At 41.1% G+C, this 22,361-nt stretch overlaps 1 protein-coding gene across 1 annotated transcript in view; it reads right to left on the reverse strand.

Annotated features, from left to right (window-relative positions):
• PAPSS2 (3'-phosphoadenosine 5'-phosphosulfate synthase 2) overlaps positions 1 to 22,361 on the reverse strand; it is a 75,053-nt gene that overhangs the window by 43,410 nt on the left and 9,282 nt on the right. The gene's annotated exons all lie outside the window — the stretch shown is intronic.

Genomic DNA, 22,361 nt, shown 5'->3' on the forward strand with positions numbered 1-22,361 from the left:
ATCTGTAAACAGCCAAGCAGCAGGATGGGCACCTGACTCAACTTTAATTCAATCACTACCCACTGGATATTTAAGGTTCAACTCCAGTCCTGTGGTTATTCCTTTTCCCATCTCCCAATGTTGAAGAAGTGTCACTTCGGTTAAAAGTTATGCTAACCACACCTCCCTAAAAATTGCCAGCTTCAGGGATATACTTTGGCTAAACTACTCTTGAGTTATAAGGGAAATAACTATATCAAGTAGCCAGTAACAAAATACCAGTTGTGAGAATTGAGACAAATGAGTTGGCAAATTTCTGAAAAGAGCAAATTAAATAGTTTGTCAAAAACAGTTATTGGATAATACAGAAATGACCCAAATCTGGAATTTATAAATTAAATGTGATTTCATGAAAAAAGTTTTAGGATGGATGTAAAATTTCTTTAAGACTAAAAATGAGCATTTTCACCCATTCCTACCACAGAAAGATTTATTAAATAGGCTAAAACTGTAAATAAGAAAATAATTTAAGTTGGTTTGACTTATGGAAGTCACCACTACAAAATAAACCACAGACTGATGTCACATGGACAAGAATTTGAATGCTGTGAAAAAATGACAACCAAAAAGTACAAGGGAGGGACATAGTTAAGGTATCTTTAAAATTTCCACATGGCTTTGCTTATTAAAATCTTTTATAGTATTTACTTGTTTTTCAAAGCTTCTGAAAAACATGCAAATAGTTGAAAAACCGTGGATGGCAAATTCAGATAGTTTGCACACATCGTTCCAGTGTTTGCCAAGGAAAATAAAGAAACCCCTCTCTTCCTGGGATTGGGTCCTCTAGGGTCCGTGCTGTGGAGCAGGATGGTGGGAGATTTCAACACACCACTCAGAACTGTGTTCAATTAAAAAATGTATGAATTGCTCAGTTGGTGTGACTCAGTGGTTGAGTGTCAACCAATGAGCCAGGAGGTCACGGCTCAGTTCCCAGTCAGGGAATTTTCAGACTGTGGTAACTGAAACCACGAAAGCACGTACAGCTACATTTCGCTCCTCGGACTCTTCTGATGCTAATGAACAGCTTCTAAGCTCTGGCCTTTGCTTGTGTTCTTACCCATGGTTTGGGGTCTCCTTCTGGCCGCACTGCCCTCTGCAGCTGTAGGTACATTTCCCCCTGTCCTGATTCCTGAGCACAGTTCCCCATGAACTCTGCTCCTTCTGAGTCTGCTCTAGATTGTAAAGCATCTGTCAAATGTTATCTCTCCCTTGGCTCAGAACTCCATCAATGATTTCCAGTTTTATCACTTCTTCCCATTGACAATCAGATTACTTTTATATTCACAACTTTCAGTGGCTTCCTATTAACTATAGAATAAAGTCCTAATTCCTAGAATATCCTTAAACAACCTCTGGTCCTTATCAGCACATATGCTTTAGTATCAGTACTCGGCATATTCCCAACTTCGTTTACAGGCACCTTTGTGTTATGTGCTGAAGTCTTCTTAAAGTGAGACCTGCTGCATCCCAAGTCTTCTCACAGATCCACTACAGAACACGGCTGAAGCAGTCCGATCATTAAAATCAACAGAGCTCCCATTCACAAGTGCATTTGTAAGCTATTCTCTGAAATCTGCATCAAGGAACTATGTATAACAATTTGTGATTATAGTTTTTAATGAGTTCCCCATATTTTTTTGAGAATCAATTAAGCTGATGTGACCCAATGCATTTCAATTAGTGCTGAAATTCAAGTCATCGGTTATATTTTAAACTGGACACTGCTTGAATGAGCTAATGAGCCACATACTAGTATTCTCTGAGCACATCCTCACATGAATTATCCCATTGCTTTTCCCCTCACAAATATGACATAAATGATCCAAAGAGAGCCAACTAACATGTATAGCATCGTGAACGAAGAGTCCTTCAGCTTGGAAGAGTCTGAAATCACCATTCTGAAATGTTTACATCAAAAAGCTGGCACATGCGAACATTGCTTATTTTCTGTTCAAGCACAACCAAATTAAAATTTATCTGCTATGCTGCCTACATTCTGTGCACACTGGGGCATATTCCTAAAGCAAGAAAGGGCACTAAACCCCTCATACTCTGGAATAAACAGATTCATAGCACTTTTGTGTGGGCATTCCTGCCCAGTTCAAAGACCTCCTTCTATGTGTAATATTTTGGTGATTCAATCAGGAGAAGTCAGGAAATGAAAATGGGATGAGCAGGCACAGCGACCCATTCAATCAAAAGTGGACCCAGAGAGGCTTCTACCCCTGTGTGAGGAGCAACGTAAAAGGCATTTGTGAAAGAGCCAGATTAACACCTTTCTCGAGACTCGTCATTATTATTGAAAGTAGAAAACTCTAATTCCTTGCAGTATGACTTCTATGCCCACCATAGGTTCAAACAGATTAAATAAATTAATTGCATGTAAAGTATTAAAACAGTGCCTTTAGATGTCAGTGTTCTCATAGTTCATCCTCTAGCCTCCTTCTGCTTTCCCCCTGAACACACCCTAGTGACTCTCATCTGCTCCCAAGGCTTTGCCTACCATTGATATGTTGTGGGTTGCCAAATCTTTATCTTCAGCTATCCAAATGCCTCGCACATATGGTCCCCCAGAGCCCCTGAAAATCAGCATGATCAGGACAGAATTCACCTTGCCATCAGCCCTTGCTCCTCTTCCAATATTCCTCACCACTTGCAATGGCTCATACTTCTCTCCATTATCTAAAATAGGCGTCATCCTACTGCCCCTCCCTCATTTAAAAAGTAAAGTCAATCTATCACCAAGTCCTGTCAATTTTAGCTAAGAAATACCTCTCAAACCATCCCACTATTGCTAGTTAGCTAATCGCTCATGAGCACTTCTGTGACAGCCTTCACACTGGACTCCCCTTGTCTCTCTCCCAGAGGGCCATTCCCCCCTTTGCCACCTGCTTAAACTCCATGTGGCTTCTGTAAAGTCCACAGACCTCATGTTTGGGGCCATGATGTCCCTTTTCAGCTTTACCTTCTGCCCTTTTTTGGCTTTAAAGTCCATGAACCCATCACACAAATCCCATGTACCATCCAGAGCAAACTGTTTCACCCACAGTCCCTTTAGTTGGACTCTCCTCTGTACTTATCTCCTTATTCATGAAGGAGTGATTTACATATTGTTGTGGCGCTTTGGCTAATTTTCACAACCACAGACAGACTTAGCTTCTTCCTCTGACCCCACAGGATCCTATTTTTTTCCTGACCCAAAACTCAGAAAATAAGGCCTCGCCTCACATTTATTATACACATAAGCCATTGGAACACTGAAGATGTTGATCTCTGCAACTCATTCTTTTTTATACCCCATTGAAAAAATTCTCCCTTCAGAAATTCCTTTCAAAGAAATGCCTTTAGGTGTCATCTCAAGAGACTAAAGTTTTACAACCAGTTCTAAAATTTCAGACATAATAACTCTTCAAAGTTTAGGTGATTTTCCCAGCAAGACCTAATACCCTAAATTAAGAACATGCAGCTTTCACACGTTCCCTTGAAACCAGTGGTGAGCAGGTTCACTGGCGAGGGGGTGGCTGAGATGGAGTACAGAATCGGGGCGTGGGGGTGGCCAGGGGTGCGTGGTGGGGCAGGAAGACCACATGAAGATGTTGGGGGGAAGAGAAGGCAATTTCAGAGTCAAAGAAGTCTGAACACAGACATTCCGACATGGCTAGCTGCACCCTCCCCCTCTATCGACCAATGAGTAAAATAGCCTTTTTGTTGGAAAACTGCCACTCTCCTGGCTGGCAAGTCTCACAGATTCCACAGTGGAAAGAGTGTCTGGAAAATAGGGATGAAGTTCTACAGCGGGCAGCCTGCACATTTAACTTTTCTAAAATGCCTTTTGAAAAAAACAGTTTTAACCTCTCTGCCCATATGTACACAACCAACTTTGTCATTTAAAAAATAAAAGTCTTCCATTCAGATTTGAAGGCTTCTTGTTTTCCAGAGCAGGAAACAAAGTGTATGACTTGCCTTGCGGTGGAGGGCATCTCTGCCTCTGAGAGGAGACGTAGCCTCCTCGATACTCTCTCTTGTCCTCATAACAGAGACCCCCAGACTTCTGCGCTGTTCTAAGACGCTCAGGGAAACATGCAGGGGCGGACACTCATTCCCTCAGATAAGGGGTTGGGGATGGGCGGCCCTCCTTCCACATCCTCATGCCCCTCCACTTCCATCAGGAGAGGCCAGAACTGACCTCCCTCGACTTCCTGGTATTGGGTTGCTGACACATGGCTAGGAAATTGATTTCTTTTTCGTGTTAATCTGTAGCCTCTACTTGAACGGCTTTCAGGAAGCAACAGACAGAAAACTGCATTTGTGAACATTTTCTAAAAAACAGCATGTATTTCTTTTCTTACAGACAGCCCGGGAAGGCTCCAATATAGGGAAAAGAATTCCTCAGTATAGGAAAAATAAAAAAGTTAAACTCCAAATAGTCTTCAGGGGTCTTCATGTTCCACGTGACAAAAGTAGCACCTCCCCAGTTAAAGCCAAAGTTGTACTAACAAAATCACGTGTTAAACTCTCCTCTCAAAAGTCAATTTAGCTTTTAAACGTGCTTTTGAAATGGGAGGCCCCGCTTAAGCCTACGCAGGATTTTCCAGGGATTCAGACATGTCAGGTGAACTAAGGGGACCACCTGGCAGAGCCCTTACTCCAAGCACAGTAAACCTGACCTAGGAACAAAGCTAGGGGGAGGGACGAGTCCATATACAGCTGGTGACAGAGATGCTTGTCTCATGGTCCAGCTCCCACAGCCTCACAATGGAATCCTTTAAAGGGATAGAAGAAAGGCAGAAACAGATCAAAAAGCTCAGTCAGGCACTGAGTCATAATAGAGTGAGGGTGGAGAGCAGGAGCCCTCGAGGCAGGCTACTTGGGCTCAAAGCCTGGCTAGACCACAATGACCTGTGTGACTTGAGGTAAATGAATTCTAAAGCTGCACAAAGCCTCAGTTTGCTCACCCACAAAATGGACAAAATAATGCCACCTACCTCATGGGACTGTTATAATTATTGAAAGACACCCAACTGTCATTCAACAGTAGTCTGGTAATCATGGTGTCTCTACACAAAGGAATATGACTCAGCAATGAGAATAAACAAATTACCGCAACACACAACAAGAAGAGGTCTTACACAATGTAGAAAGAGGCCAGACATGAAAGGCGTACATACTGTATGATTCCATTAGTCTAAAACTCAAAAACCGGCAAGCAAATAATTTATAGTGTTCAAAGACAGGGCGAATCCTGAGTTAGCTGACTGTGTGTTTGACATGTCACCATGAACAGGACCTTTTTCCTGAGGACTTCACGAGGCATCAGAAGGCTGGGAGGAGAGCCTGGGAAACATGGCTTACCTTTGAACTACAGCTGGAATGACAACATGGTCTACATTTAGTCACATACTCCTCAGCTGCTTTCACACCATTATCTATCTAGTCAAGTAAAAACTCTAGGTTCTGCTGGGCAAGACTAAAATTCTGTTTAAAATTTAAAGTCTTTTTTCATTTTATTAATTTTTTATTGATTTCAGAGAGAAAGGGAGAGGGATAGAGAGATAGAAACATCAATGAGAGAGAATCATTGATTGGCTGCCTCCCACACGCCCCCTACTAGGGGGGATCGAGGCCGCAACCTGGCCATGTGCCCTTGGCCAGAATCGAACCTGGGACCCTTCAGTCCGCAGGCCAACACTCTATCCACTGAGCCAAACCAGCTAGGGCAGGATTTTTTTTTTTTTTTTTAACAGAATTAACCTGTCAGTCTGGTTTCAATCTTCATTGATCATGCACCGCAATCACCGTGCAACTTTATCTTGCTGCATTTTGTAGTCAACGTGTATTGACACAAAGCAACTATAAATAGATTAAAAAATGGTTGTGCAGGTGGCATATCAATTCTCTACCTTTTCATATACCATGTAGTATATGCAAGACATTTCCTCTGATTTAACCGGAAGAAGCTCAAAACAGCTATTAGTGAACCTGATTCTCGAACCATGAGTTTAAACCTTCATGAATCTACATGAAGACAAACTATTTCTGACCACAGTATGCAGGGTGGTCCTGGAGCAACCTGGCACACCACCGAGCTCTGTTTGGTTCTTGTCAGGTGATGGAAACAGGATGAACATAGGCACATACCCTCAGCCACGCACAAGGCTCACATTGTGGAAGTCACGTGGTTCTGGGCCCAGGATCTATGGGTAAGTACAAACTGCACCTCAGGGCTCAAAACCACAAGCCTCACCTTGACTCCCGGCACTGCCAATTGGCTCAGCTCTCCCTCCAAACCTCTCAATCTGATGATGATTCCCTCTGTGCTCCTCTTTATGACAGTACCCAGTTCTCCTTACCTCTGTAGAGGAGGCTAAAGAAGGGGGGGGGGCATTGCAGCCTCCCCATTTTAGTGTTCTGTATATCTTCTGATTCTACACTGTTGGAAACAGCTTCATTTGATGCAGATGGCTTGACATTGATGGTGGGACTATTCTTTATCATTTCGTGCCTGTTTTTAGTGAGTATTTTCTTTCTTTTTCAAACATCTTTTAAATGCTGTGCTTCATAACTTTTCTCAACCACAAAGACTCTGTGTGTGACTATTATACATGTGCTTTCCATCTTAAGGACTTAATCTTAAAACTCTAACTCAAGAATGGAGAACAACTCCCATTGACTTAGGTGGTTTTATGGCCTAGGAAGTCCTCTCAGAGTGTACATTATAAAAATGTCTTGTTTGAATGTTAGTTATTAAATCTGCCAAAAAAAAAAGTCTTCTTGGCTCAACTGGAAAAATAAGCCTCAAGGCCATGCCAACTGGATCCTGTGCAGCCACCTAACAAGCTGTCGCTTTGTTGACTTGTGCCAGCAAGACTGGGGCGGGGGGTGGGGGGGCGCGTTATGCTTTGCTCTTCTATGTAGACCCACAGGAAGAGCTAACCTAGTAAACCGTAAGCAAACAGATCATTTATGGACATGACTATCAAAATGGAAACCTGGATCCGGTTTCCCCTCCCTTCCCCTCTCACCCAACTAACTCTCCCCTTTCTCTCCCTCTTTCTCTCTTCTCTCTCTCTCTCTCTCTCTCTCTCTCTCTCTCTCTCTCTCTCTCTCTCTCTCTCTCTCTCTTCCTTCCTCCCTCCCTTCCTTCCTCTCTTTCTTTCCCTCCTTCCCTCTCTCCCTCCCTCCCTTTTTTGTATAGGACATTTGTTGAACTTGGATAGAAATGTAAATTTGAATTTCTCTGAATTGACATGACAAAAATATGGTTTCAAAAACATGGGTGTCATTTACATTTTCCAATACTATACTTTGATATTTGCTGTTATTTACATATAATTCATGTTTTGTGGCCACCAGAGTGCCAGATAAAGTCTGAAGACACACACACTAACATCAAAAACTATTTCTGCAACTAAGACTAGGCAATTCAAATGTTGAAGATAAGATTTTATGACGAATAATTCATTCAGGTGCAGCAATGTGGGCTGGTGAGTTGTGCCAGATGCCATGTTAGTTATGACCAGTGATAGAGCCAAGCCGCCTCACGGAGGCACTATACAGATCTGATGGTTTGTTGAACAGGAATGAAGTGCCGCTCAGTTTCTCATCTAGAATAACCAATCCGACTGGTATGAGAGGTCAGTCCATAATGGGAATAAGGAGGTAACCATAAATGAAGAAATTTGTCCGTATCAACATTTCATGGATTGTGTTTTTCAGACTGTCCCTTGATATAATATGGTTTTCTGTGGGGAAGGGAAGGGGGGAGGCAGCAGCTAGATAAGCTTGGAAAGCACTGAAAGGGTTGCCCACAATGTGGGCTTGACCTTCTGGTATGGTTTAGTTTCCTTTTCAGTAAAATGAAAAAACTAAACAAAACTCACAAAAACAAAAACATCATAATAGAAGAATTATTTGTTAGTTTTTAAAACAGTTCAGCTTCGTTTTTGCCTACTGATAATATGTTATACATGTAATACTATACAATGAAACCCTTGAAAAGAATATCTTTTCGTATTGTTAAAATTCCTTTATCTTGCTGATTCTATTGCAAAAAAAAAAAAAAGAGATTTAGGTTTTTTATTTTTTAAATTATATAAAAAGGTTATCCCTTAGAATAAAGAAGTGAGAAGGGGAGGAAAGGACAGTCAGTATAAAGTATGTTGACCCTCTCCATTCTCCCCCAGCTCCTCACACCCACACCTACAACATCATTATTCTGATCTAATAAAATGGAAAACTTTCATTCCATGAAGCCCCATGGTCCCACGTGGCTAAAGAATAGGTTCCCACTCTTTGAACATCCTTACTAAAAGTTGAAAAAGGTTGAATCTGGGGTTCACTGCTTTTGGGGCATCCCCTTCCATCAGTATTTGGCACAAGTTCACTTCCTGTGGAGGCAATTCTGCCTCTAGGTAACTAACTCCTTTGGCTCTCAGTGTCCAATTTCCATAGGAGAGGCCTCAGGACCTTACTTTGTTTAGTAACAGTAGCCCTTACATTTGCCTAGAAGGCCTTATGCTTTAAAGAGTGTGTACTTTCCTGCTACTCCTGCATTCGATCTTCCCCATCCTATGAGGGGAGAGCCCTGACTTCTACCTGAGTGCCCTTTCTCTACATCTTCCTTTAGTAAATGGATGTATTGGTCCCACATGTGTCTGTTCTTGCATGGTCTGTCCTTTTTGAGTTACTAATTATTTTATCACAAGATTACTAACATGCAGCACGTTTAACGACTTCTCTTAGTGCAACCAAACAATAATCTACTATTCTCCCCTTCAAGGCAGAGCTTTGCTACCCTGGAGCTTAGCCTTCTTGGTTATAAAATGCCTTCAGAAGTGCGAGGATCCGGATGGGTAACTATCAGACGTGTCCTTTCCCTGTAAGTCTAATATGCCTATGTCACTCTCTAGTCTTTTCCCTTTCCTATTTTTTTAAATGACTCAAACTATCCTTGAAAATGAGATAGATCCAGAATCACATCCCTTCTTCAAAAGCCTACTGTGTTTGCCATTTACCTAGGTGTGCTTCAAATCCCCCATGTTCATTTTTCATAACAGCTCCAAACAGGAAACAATGTAAATATCCATCAGCTTGTGAATGGATGAACAAAATGTGAGTGATCCATACAATGGAATAGTACTCAGCTATAAAGAAGAAAGAAGTAATGATACCTACTACAACATGGATGAACCTTAAAAATATCATGCTACTGAAAGAAGCCAGTCACAAAAGATCATCCTCACTTTTATGATATTTTGTGATTCCATTTGTAGAAACATCCAGGAAAGAAAAATATTTAGAGATAGAAAGTAAACTGCTCGTTTCTTGGGACTTGGGATAGAAACAGGACTGACTGCACAAGGAGTCTTTTGGGTGTGGTGGAAATGTTCTAAAATTAGATTTTGGTGATAGTTGCACAACTCTAAATTTACTAGGAACCTTTGAATTGTACAGTTAAATTGGGTCAATTTTATAATATGCAAATTATGCTTCAATCAAGCTGTTTTTAAGAATAGTCCTTCATGTATTTATTCTTTGATGAAAACCTTGAGTTAGCCCATTTCATTCTCTCATTCAGAACCTCTTCAAATTCTTGTAGTGGTTCTAAAATATATAATTTTTGTCTATGACCACAGCTATACACAATAATGCATTTTACCTCTAACACTTATCTTAAATGTAAAAACACCCCTGGTTTTCTAGTTTCGTTATTTTCATGAGACTGTGGGTAAGCATGGATTCAAGAATTTCAAAGCCACGGCTGAGCTGTGTAATGCTACCAAATGCCAACATTAAGTTGAGGGTCTAAGGAATATGTGAGTAAATAAATGGTGAGATATTCACACAATGGAATACTACTATACAGCAGGGTTTCTCAGCCTCTGCATGGGGGTGGGGAGGGCGGTCTTGTGAATTGTAGGATGATTAGCAGCAACTTCCCCCCCACCTCCTTGTGGCAACCAGAAAAGTCTCTAGACATTACCAAATGTCCCCTGAGGGGCAAAATGACCCCTGGCTGGCAATCACGGCAATGCAGCAATGACAATGAACAAATTCTAGCCAAACACAACACTACGGACAATAATGATGACTTTCACAAATATAACTGTGGCAAAAGAAGCCAGATAGAAGAGTGTATACTATTCAATGGCATTCATATAACATTCAAAACCAGGCAGAACTAATCAGACAGTTTCCTTGGGAGAGCGTGTCAGTGACAAGAAGGGGCTTCTAGGATTTAGGTATGATTCTGTTTCTTAATAGGGGTGCTGGTTACATAAGTGTATTCACTTTATGAAAATTCATTGGGCAGCCCAATGAAGATTTATATATTTTTATATGTATATATTATACTCTAATAAACATGCTCCATTGCTGCTGCTGCAGAAAGAGGGCATTCAAGGTGATTCGGGAGCGGCTCAGCACCTTTCTAACAGGATGCTCATTCATCCCCCCACAGACCCACCGGGGCTCCTCTGGCCCACCCTGAACTGTAAGACAGAATCCAGTGTGTTCCTATGATGAATGGAAGCTTGTTCCTGAGGAACTTTGTTATCCAGGTGCCAAAGCCAAGAAACCCCTCACCCCAGCCCATTTTCAATTCACACTTGCCAAGCGCAGGCCTAAAATTGATTTCAGTGTGAAACTGAACTAAATGAAGCCAAATAAAAGTAAAGCTCATTCCAGGGCTAAAGAGAATATGGGTCTAGTTCCCTAACCTGAGAGCACTACAAGTGCCCAACGTGGCAACTACTGGTGCTAGTTACAGTAGTGGAGAATGAATTGTGCGGGTTCGTTCATGTTCTCACTCTCTTGGGGCCCCTCCTGACTAATCACTTGCCCTGGCAGATAGTGGACTGGGTGCCAGAGTGGAGGTTGTGGCCATAAAGACCTTTGATCTAGGCAGAGTTAGGTGACTTCAGACCTAGGCCTAATCATCTAATGACCAATGAGTTCATGTTCCAAACAACTTAGCTGAAAGCCTCAAAGTATCAGGAGTTACTATTAACCTTCAAACCTTGTGTGTGTGTGTGTGTGTGTGTGTGTGTGTGTGTGTGTGTGTGTATTTACAGATAAATAAATAAGAGAGCGACAATTTTCCATGAGTCCTTTCTGAGTCAGGTATTAACTGCCATTTATTATCCCATACTATCTTTCAAGGATTTTTGTGTAGTGAACAGCATTGGACAAAAGAGATAATGTTTCCCTCCAGAGTAAAAGGCCAGCCTTCCTACTGCCCATTTTAAAAGATTTAGATTCCCTAAGCTTAGAGTTCCTCTCCTGTAATGTAACTCACTGCTTGTGTGGGTATCATGGGAGATGGGGGGGGGGGGGGGCGCGCGCACAAGATAAACAAATACATGCTAATGCTCTTACTGCTTGCTGTGCTATAAGTAATAAAGTCCTTTGTCTCTGACCCAGGAGTCTCATGTTTCCTGCCAGCACCCCTGAAACTATGGCAAGCTAATTTATTAGATTGCAAGTGGGATAAAATCACAGACCCTTCACAGTTCTTAACTATATAATTAATTGACCGATTGATAGATAAGAGTTTTCTGGTTTTGAAAAGTAAATCTCCTACCCAGCGTCACAGTTCCCTTAGTTTACTAGGTATACTTCCAGAGATAGTCTATGCATTAATAAATATATATATATTTTTTTTCTTTTCTCCCAAATATTACCAGGCTATAGACACTGTTTTGCACGTTGTCTTTTTTTTACTTAACAAATGCTTGGAGTTCTTTCCATATTGGTATATTTCGGAGATACCTCATTCTTTTTTAACAGTTGCAAATTAGTCCTTACTATGGATATATTATAATAACAAAATAGTACAGAGTATGTACTTAAGCAGTTCTCCTATTAATTGCTATTTAGGTTGTCTCCAAGCCTTTGTTTCAAAATGCTGCCAAGAATAACTTTGCACATACGTCATCTTACCATTTGCAAGATTTGCGTAGAAAAAAGCTCTAGAATTTGAATTGTTAGCTCAAAGAATATGCTCATTTTAATTTTGCTATTTCCAAACATTGCTATGGTGATGGTAGTAATATATATCTCCATTAGCAATGTGTGAGTGCTTGTTCTCTCATGCTGAGCACAACATGTTGGCTTAACTTTTCACCTATGCCCATCGATAGGTGAAAAATTGAACTCATACTTTTAATTTGCATATCTTACAATGCATTAGACTGAGCATTTTTCATATGTTTAAGAGCCATTTGTATTTCCTTTTCTGTGAACTTCATATTCCTTCCCCACATGTTTTTGCTATTAGATTGCTGATTTTTTTAAATATATTTTATTGATTTTTTACAGAGAGGAAAGGGAGAGGATAGATAGCTAGAAAGATCGATGAGAGAGATACATCGATCAGCTGCCTCCTGCACACCCCCCACTGGGGATGTGCCCGCAACCAAGGTACATGCCCTTGACTGGAATCGAACCCGGGAACCTTCAGTCCGCAGGCCGACGCTCTATCCACTGAGCCAAATCGGTTCCGGCAGATTGCTGATTTTTTATATTGATTTATATAGAAGCTCTATATATTTTGGAAAGCAGCCCTATGTCTTCTATACATTACAAAATTTCCCCCAGGTTGTTGTCTTTTGTTTTAATTAAAAGGAGATATTTTTCCCTGGCTGCTGTGGCTAGGTTGGCTGGGTGTCATCCTGGGCACCAAAAGGTTGCTGGTTCAATTCCTGGTCAGGGCATATGTCTGGATTGTGGGCTCCATCCTCAGTAGGGGCGTGCAGGAGGCAGACAATTGATGTTCTGCTCTCATATTGATGTTTCTCTCTCTCTCCCTCTCCCTTCTTCTCTCTAAATATATATATATATATATATATATATATATATACATATATATATATGTGTGTGTGTGTACATATATATATATATACACATATATATATATACATATGATATTTGGCATGTAATTTAAAAAGTGATTTTGTACTCAACTGTATTTTCTTTGTGTGTGGTATCTGAGTTTGTGTGACACTTAGAAAGGTGGTCTTCCTGATTGGTTCTGAGATTATAAAAAATCCATGTTTTCTTCTTGTAGTTTTATGGTATATTTTTTACAGCTTAACTCTTTGCTCCATCAAACCTCTTCTTTTCAAAATCAATTATTAAAATATACATTAAAATACCCATCATTATTTATAAGGTTAAGCATAGCTTTTATTTAAAAAATGGTTTTCTGAACTCCGTAATCACTTTTTAAAAAAAATCCCCATCCTGTGACAGGTATGGACCTAGATATAGATATAGAGTGGTTCAAAGTACAATCCACTGAATATATGTAATAATGAACCTTATATAATTAATGTTGTTATCCTATAAAGAGATAGTGGATAGAGCTCTTCAGTGGTAACCTGGTAAAAGAATTTCACTCTACAAAATTTTGCGATTATATTTCCTAGGAAAATGAAGACAGCCCAGTAGAGACACACAGCGCTTCCTTGGGAAGGCAATTTACTTGACAGGTCTCTGTGCTGGTTCTGCACTGGGCTGGTGAGAGGGCTTGGCAAGAATTCCCTTTTCTTATCCACCTGGTTCTACAGGCCAAGCCGTTTTCTCTCTGACATTTTTGACCCCCCAAGTATCCTGACCTGCTGCAGGTGAAATTTATTTTCCACCCTAATAGCCGGATAGAATTATAGGAAAAGTAAAAAAATAATTTATTTTAGATTTAATATATACAGTCACATAGTTTTCAAAATAGCTGTAACAAAATTCACTTCAAAAAACGCAGAAGGAAAAAGAAAATAAAAGAAAGCTGCTGTCCAAGATAAATCAATGTTAAATCAGAAAACCTGCTGCTAATTTAAGAACTTTCGTTAGCTTGAGTCAGCTAATCTTTTTAAGCTTAAATACCTGCACTACATATCTGCCTTTTACTTACTACATTAATAATGAATAATCTCTGTGAATATAATACAACATATTATTTTAAAAATCCAATAAGATCAAAGTTAATCAGAACTCATAATCAGATAAACCACGGCAAGAAATCTATTAGCTTGGGTAGAAGAGGCATGATTATTTAATTTGACTCATTCTCAGTAATTTTATTTTTATTTTTTAAAATAAATCTTTATTCAGATTATTACAATTGTTTCTCCTTTTTCCCCCCATAGCTCCCCTCCACCCAGTTCCCACCCCACCATCTGCCCTTACCTCCTCCTCCCCACTGTCCTCATCCATGGGTGTATGATTTTTGTCCAGTCTCTTCATGAACCCCCCATACCCCTTTCCCCCTGAGAATTATCAGTCCACTCCCTTTCTATGCCCCTGATTCTATTATATTCACCAGATTATTCTGTTCCTCAGGTTTTTAATTCACTTGATTTTTAGGTTCACTTGTTGATAGATATGTATTTGTTGTTCATAATTTTTATCTTTACTTTTTTCTTCTTCCTCTTCTTTAAGAATACCTTTCAGCATTTCATATAATACTGGTTTGGTGGTGATGAACTCCTTTAGCTTTTTCTTATCTGTGAAGCTCTTTATCTGCCCTTCAATTCTGAATGATAGCTTTGCTGGGTAGAGTAATCTTGGTTGTAGGTTCTTGCTATTCATCACTTTGAAAATTTCTTGCCACTCCCGTCTGGCCTGCATAGTTTCTGTTGAGAAATCAGCTGACAATCGTATGGGTGCTCCCTAGTAGGTAATTCACTGTTTTTCTCTTGCTGCTTTTAATATTCTCTCTTTGTCTTTTGCTCTTGGCATTTTAATTATGATGTGTCTTGGTGTGGTCCTCTTTGGATTCCTTTTGTTTGGGGTTCTGTGTGCTTCCTGGACTTGTAAGTCTATTTCTTTCACCAGGTGGGGTAAGTTTTTGGTCATTATTTCTTCAAATAGGTTTTCAGTATCTTGCTCTCTCTCTTCTTCTGGCACCCCCATAATTCTGATGTTGGTACGCTTGAAGTTGTCCCAGAGGCTTCTTACACTATCTTCAACTTTTTAGATTTTTTTTTGCTTTTTGCTTTTTCGGTTGAGTGTTTTTTGCTTCTTTGTATTTCAATTCTTTGACTTGATTCTTGTGCTCCTCTAGTCTGTTGTTGGGTCTCTGTATAATATTTTTTATTTCAGTCAGTGTATGTTTAATTTCTAGTTGGTCCTTTTTCATATCTTCGAGGGTCTCATTATATTTATTGGCCTTTTCTAGGATATTCTTGAAAAGCCTTATAACCGTGGTTTTGAATTCTATATCCAGTCGTTTGTTTTCCTCCATTTCTTTAGTTTGTGATCTGTTTCTTTGACGCCGCATTTTCACTGCTTCCCTGAGTTGGTAGGGTAGATTTGTGTGCTAGGTTTCCTATATGGCCCAGTGGGTCCACCTCCCCAGTTCACCTGAGGTGGACACTCTTGGTGCACCCCTTTGTGGACTGTGTGTACAGCCTTGTTGTAGTTAAATCTTGATTGTTGTTGGTATCACTGGGAGGAATTGACCTCCAGGCCAGTTGGCTGTAAGGATCAGCTGTGTCTACGCTGGGAGAAGTTCGGTGCTGCAGACAGCTTTATAGGATTAGACTTGCCAAATTGCAAAAGCCTCTGTGCTCAGCTTGGATGGGTTGGAGTCTCAGGGCGGAGCAGACAGTCTTGGCTTCCAGTCAGCCTTGCCCTTGCCCGCGTGCATGCCTGCAGACCTCTGCCTTCCCTGGCTCCCGAGTCTCCGCCCGAGAGTCCAGATTCCTCCCACAAGAGTGTGGGTCCCCAGGGGCTCACCTGGAACTGGGGTTCAGTGCAGTCAGAACTGGGGCTCAGTGCAGTCAGGAGCTTCTGACTCCCTTCCACTAGGGAAAGCCTGTGGCAACCTCCGCAGCCTTTGTGCGCACTGGCATGCGTGCGCCTGCAGACCTCTGCCTTCCCCGGCTCCCGAGTCTCTGCCCGAGAGTCCAGATTCCCCCCCGGAAGAGTGCGGGTCCCCAGGGGCTCGCCTGGAACTGGGGTTCAGTGCAGTCAGAATTGGGGTTCAGTGCAGTCAGGTGCTTCCGACTCCCTTCTGCTAGGGAAAGCCTGTGGCAACCTCCGCAGCCTTTGTGCGCACTGGCGCGCGCGCCTCCAGAACCCTACCTGCTGGGGCTCCCCCGGGTCTCCCCCGGGTCTCCGAATCTCCGGGTGCCTTTCTCTCTACCTGACAGTCCAGACTCCCCCTGTATGAGTCTGGGTCCACGGGGTTTCGCCCGGGACTGGGGTTCAGTGCAGTCAGAACTGGGGTTCAGTGCAGTCAGGGGCTTCCTTCCCCCTTCCGCCAGAGAAAGTCAGCCAGGCTCTCAGCCGCCCTTCCTCTCTGCGCGCACAAAGACCCTTTGCCGTACCTCCAATTCTCTGTGAGCTTTTATCTTTCCTTCTAGTTGTAGAATTTCCACTCAGCCAGCTTTCCTGTGGTTCTGGATGGTGTCCGTTCTGTCTTTTAGTTGTAGTTTTGAAATTGTTGTGCGAGGCAGCAGTTTAGGTGCTTACCTATGCCGCCATCTTGGTTTCTCCCCATTCTCAGTAATTTTAGATGATAGGTATGAAATACATATAAATGGACAGCATTTCTGCCCAGGAGGTACTTACATATTTTCCTCAGAAATGCTAGAATTACACTGACAATGTACCAGGAAAAGAAAGGCTCATTTTTGGAGGGCTCTTCCAATGTGGGTTCTTCAAACCCATGGCCATCAATGTGACAAAGGAATCCTTTTAGATTTATTCCCATTGGAACATACCAGGTTCAGTAGGGAGGTCGGGAGAATTACATTATCAAGAATCACAAGCTAGTTTAAAAAAAATCGTGCTACTCTCTTGAAAATCGTGCTACTCTCTTGCCCCGCGATTGGAAGCGGGGCAAATTTCCAGGAATAAATAGTCACCACAGCCAAGAACTGCTGACTAAGAAAGAATGATCTCCAGATTTTTCCAGAAAGCTGTCTGCTCATTAGGTAATGGTAAAACAGCACAAAAATGGCAAGCTTTAAAATATTCCAGCTGGAATATTTCATTTTAAATATTCCATGAGGAATGCAACCATCACAGAAGTCTGCATTAACTGGTAAACAGCCTACCATTTTTGAAAAGAAAAAAAAAATCTGAAAAGGGCAAACAGCATCCTGAAGTAGAGAAAACTGTCTGTTATTAACTACCTGGCAGCCCGGGGGCATGGCACAGTGCTCCATTTTGTGGGGTGAAGGAATCAGGGTAGGCCATGGTTCTCAAGCCACACGGAAGTGAAGCACCTCCTAGCCAGCTTTTAAAGAACCCAACACAGACCAACTCAATCATATTATCTGGGAATGGGATCTAGGCATCAATATTGCGTGAAACTTAGCAAGGGAGAAAAACTAGGCTCAATGATCTCTAAGGTCCCACTGAGATCTCAGTAATTAAGGGAAGCATTCAGGACACGTGTGATGTATGGGAAAAAAAGAAAGCATAATCCCACACAGGTGTAAAGAGAATCCTAAGTAGGAACTCTTTGAGATATCAGCAGAGAATGATATTCTCAAATGAGCCATGGGTCCCTACACATGAATAATAAATACTCTTGATTAATAAAAACAACAACAGCCTGGATGGCATGGCTCAGTGGTTGAGCATCAACCTATGAACCAGGAGGTCAAGGTTCCACACCCGGTCCCGGCACATGCCTGGGTTTCAGACTCCATCCCCAGTGTGGGGCGTGCAGGAGGCAGCTGATCAATGACTCTCTCTCATCATTGATGTTTCTATCTCTCTCTCCCTTTCCCCTCCTCTCTGAAATCAATAAAAAATATTTAAAAATTATAGCACAGTAATAAATATACTTCTTTATCAATGTATTGAACAATAAGATCTAGCTACTTAGGTAGACAGTTATAATGACTACCTTAATTTTGTTGTAATAAAGAGCACAGATATTGTTGATATCAAGCTCTGTCTATATCAACTTTTTAAGGTAATGACTATTTCTACATTTTTTAAAAAGAGAAACTTTTTAAAAATCCCCAAGGATAGCTTTTATTGATTTTAGAGAGAGGAAAGAAGAGAGGGAGAGAGAGAAATATGGATGTGAGAGTGAAACATGGATAGGTTGCCTCCCACACTCTCCCCGACCTGGGATAGAACTCACAACCTTTCAGTGTACGGGATCAGGCTTCAACCAACTGAGCCACACCAGCCAGGGCCTACTTCTACATTTTTTATGCTACTATACACAAAGCCAACCAGGATGAGATCATGAAGACTGACATGGCTTCAGAATCTTTTGTTCCATGGAAATAAGAAGTTAATCAGGATGAATTAGCAGCAAGGAATTAGTTTAGTTCCCAGTCTCCTCACTAAAATAAATGTACATCCACAAAAAGAAAGATTTGAAAGTACAGCCTTTTCTATATCAAAGCTCAAGTGTTCATTTTTAGAAGCATAGAAAAATATGTATAATTAGCTGAATCACTTAAGTCATAGGTTATAGCATTTATAGTTCTAGAACTCCCAATGAAAAGTTAACTGTATTTTGCAGCACACAGTTAACTTGGTATAACCCCAGAAAGAAACCCTTCATTCCAAACATCATTCAGATGTCCTTGAGTTTCTGCCTGAGACAACACGAAGTATTAGGCCACTGAAATGGGCCAACTTGGGGTTGCCTCTACAATTATATTAGCTCACAAGAAGGCCCTAGAAATTTTACCTCATCTCTCTATGTTAGTGTCCTTGTCTATGAGTTGTAATACTTATAACTACCCATACTGGAGAGCTGATAAGATAGTTAAGAAGAATTTCTCAATAAGCTTTGATGAGCATGATGAGATAAAGGGAATGTGCATGCCCAGAGGAATCCCACTATAATTCAGGGAGGTGGCCATTACCCTCAAGGACACACCACCCATATCAAATCGAGTCTCCTAGAAGTGTGTTAACTACATGCAGAAGATGCTCTAAACCACACTATTCCAGTGTTCAACTTGGGTCTCAGCCACCCTTCTGAATGTAGCCCTGTAAGTGGTCCATTGAAGGCTGTATTTTGTTACTTCTGTGTATTTTCTTACACATTTGCAACTCGTTCTACAAACGAGGCTGTATGTGACACAGGCCTCTTGAACCATGAAAGATTAAGATTCTGTGCTGACCTGTGGAAATGCCAATGAAACCTCTAGTCCATCCAGAGAACAGGCCTGTAGCTTGTGGGGCTTTGGGAACTTGTAACTCATGAATGCCCGACTGTGCAGCGCTTGCATAATGAACAAGGCAAGGTCTAGAGTTACATGTAAGTCACTGCAATTATTTCTAAGGACACTTATTCTTGAGTGTATGCATTCACCCACGAGAACACTGAAGCTTTGTATTATTAAGGTGAAATGTTGGGTTCGATTCCAAACACTACTGTTCCTTAAACTGGCCACAGAGCCTCATCCAAACTAACATTTATTGCCTTTTCACGGCATTTGCTAAAATCCACATCTTCTAAAGATTATACAACATTCCAAAAAGCCGCTGAGGAAAATTCCTTTCAAAGCAACAGCATCCTTTTTGATTCGTCACTGTGTTAATCTGCAACCACTAAAATTAAATTTAAATGTATATTGAAGTGATCAGAATACTCTTTACTCTGACCGTCTTCATAACAATTATTATCTGTTACATGCATGGAAGGAAAAGAAGAATCATTGAAAACCTGGCATTCAGACTTAGGAGGCAGTCACTTCCAACTCTACCACTAACGGTGGCGTCCTAAGGTGTCCTTTAACCTCAATAAGCCTTCCAGTTCTCAACTATAACATGGGGATAAGAACATCAACTACTTCATAGGATGGGGTTAGACACTGTAGGGAAAGTCCTGGAATACATGCTTGCTCCTTTCCCTTGGGGAACCCAGTAGGGTCAACAAGGTACCTTTCTGAAAGCCACGGCAGACTTATAATGTCACCAAGAACTAATATTGTGTGATATTTAAAAGGCTTATTAGCTCTGGCCACTGGGGTTCAGTTGGTTGGGCGTTGTCCCATGCACCAAAAGGTTGCTGGTTCCATTCCCAGTCAGGGCACATCCCTGGTAGGAGGCAGCTGATTGATGTTTTGATTTCACATCAATGTTTCTCTCTCAAAAATTATTTTAAAAATCTTTTTAAGAAAAGACTTAGTAAATAAAAGCCTCAACACTGAGAAGAAAATGGAAGAAACCAGGTATTGATGATGACCCAGGTTTTTCCATTCAATAAATGTGGCTAGACAACATATTCTTGTTGTCTGTGCTGAGACATTTGACATTATTTTGACATTATTTTGTTTCCGAGGTGTCTTGCACTGTGAAGACATGGATTCTTTTTTTTTTTTTAAATATATTTTATTGATTTTTTACAGAGAGGAAGGGAGAGGGATAGAGAGTTAGAAACATCGATGAGAGAGAAACATTGACCAGCTGCCTCCTGCACACCCCCTACTGGGGATGTGCCCACAACCAAGGTACATGCCCTTGACTAGAATCGAACCTGGGACCCTTGAGTCCACAGGCTGATGCTCTATCCACTGAGCCAAACTGGTTAGGGCAAGACATGGATTCTTGATTTAATTTATTTTTTAATTGATTTCAGAGAGGAAGGGAGAGGGAGACAGAGACAGAAACATCAATGATGAGAGAATAATTGATGGGCTGCCTCCTGCATGCCTCCTACTGAGGATGGAGCCCACAACCTGGGCATATGCCCTGAACAGGAACTGAACCATGACCTCCTGGTTCACAGGTCAACACTCAGCCATTAGCCACGTAGGTTGGGCAAGATTCTGTGATTTAATTTATATACGGTCACACTCCTCTCTTCATTCAAATAATGTAACCCCTCCCCAGCAAAGGACTTCCACCTCATGTCCGACAATTACACCCAGCCAACACGAGGCTCCTCCATGTGAGCTTGGGCTCTAGCCCCTTACACAGTGGTCTCCTCAGAATCAGAACCCAGGCCTTCGAGGTGCCTAACCTTGAGGCGATGGCCCAGGACTGCTGAAAACGTGGACTTCCTGACCTACATTGGTAGAATAAGACAACTCCCCAAGATGCTTTTTCTAAACACCATGGAAGGTGCCTTTTACAACCTCACAATTTACAGGCACTCCTCACTGGTCCCCAGTGAAAGGGAGGCATTATCTGGTTGCTGACATCCTTCAGCCTTGATCTCCAGTTGGGTCAAATTTTTATTGTGAGAAAAATACATTGGTGGCCTGGTTTCCTTTTATCATCTACAAATCACAGTTAAAACTTGGCTCAAGTATTAGCAGCTTTAGTGGAAACAAATCATTCCAATTATGCTGCAGAATCCTGACACAGTTGTAAGGCTAAGCAATAAAAACTATTAACCATACTTGTTGCGTCTGAGAACAAAGAAAATTTATTTTCCAATTACATACTTTATGTCACCATAAGGAATGAAATGTGTGTGATGGTGAGGGTAACATGCATTTGCTAGTGTATATACATACCATTTACTCTTTTTTAAAAAGCGCTGGGGAATGTCTCTAAATAGAATTCATTATTATCATCTTGAGATATATTAGCAGTAGGCAGCTGCCAAAATATTTTACAAATGAAGCAGTAATACTTTAGTTTTTACCTAAGCCAGCTGTGTTTGCTACTTGGCATTAAGTCTCATTTCCTCTATGAAATGAACAACTTACAACCACAGAGAAGCTGATAAGATTTTAGCTTCATTTCAGTTAAATGAGTTCCCTTCTGAGTTCACAAATTTGCTTCATGAGATGGGGGAGGACTGCCTGAGTGACTGCACAGGAAACCCCGGCAACAGCGCCTGCCACGTAAGAAGTGTTCAGTGCTGGTCATGAACAAGTCACAACAGAGTAGGAATATTCTCACAAAATATACCTTAAAAAGGAAAACTCCTGATAAATACGCAAATCCCATAGGTGGGATATTAATGTATAAGTTTGATTAGATGTCTTCTTATTCTATGGCTAACTTAAACACAATGGAAGAATATAAATTTTTATTTTTATTTTTTAGTAACTACTTAAAATGTTGTATTAGTGACTCAATGGGCCAGGAATAGTAATTACTCATGTAATTTAGGAAAAGACTCTCTATTGGGTCTCAGCAATGTAGTGCAGACTCACCTGGCAGGACCACATAGTTATTGTAATTGACATGATGGCACTTCATGCACTTTGGAAACAATGGGAATGGATGGATTTAGAGGTAAGCTGGAAATTCTCAGACCTACAGCAGGGACTGAGAGGCTTTAGTGTGTAACTAACTTGGTTAACTTTCGCCTAGTATAGTTTTATCTGTATTGCACACTCTGCAATCACTGGCATCTTTTTAAAAATATATATTTTTATTGG

The sequence above is a fragment of the Plecotus auritus genome (genome assembly GCF_963455305.1).
Source record: "Plecotus auritus genome assembly, chromosome: 9".
Lineage (NCBI taxonomy): Eukaryota > Metazoa > Chordata > Mammalia > Chiroptera > Vespertilionidae > Plecotus > Plecotus auritus.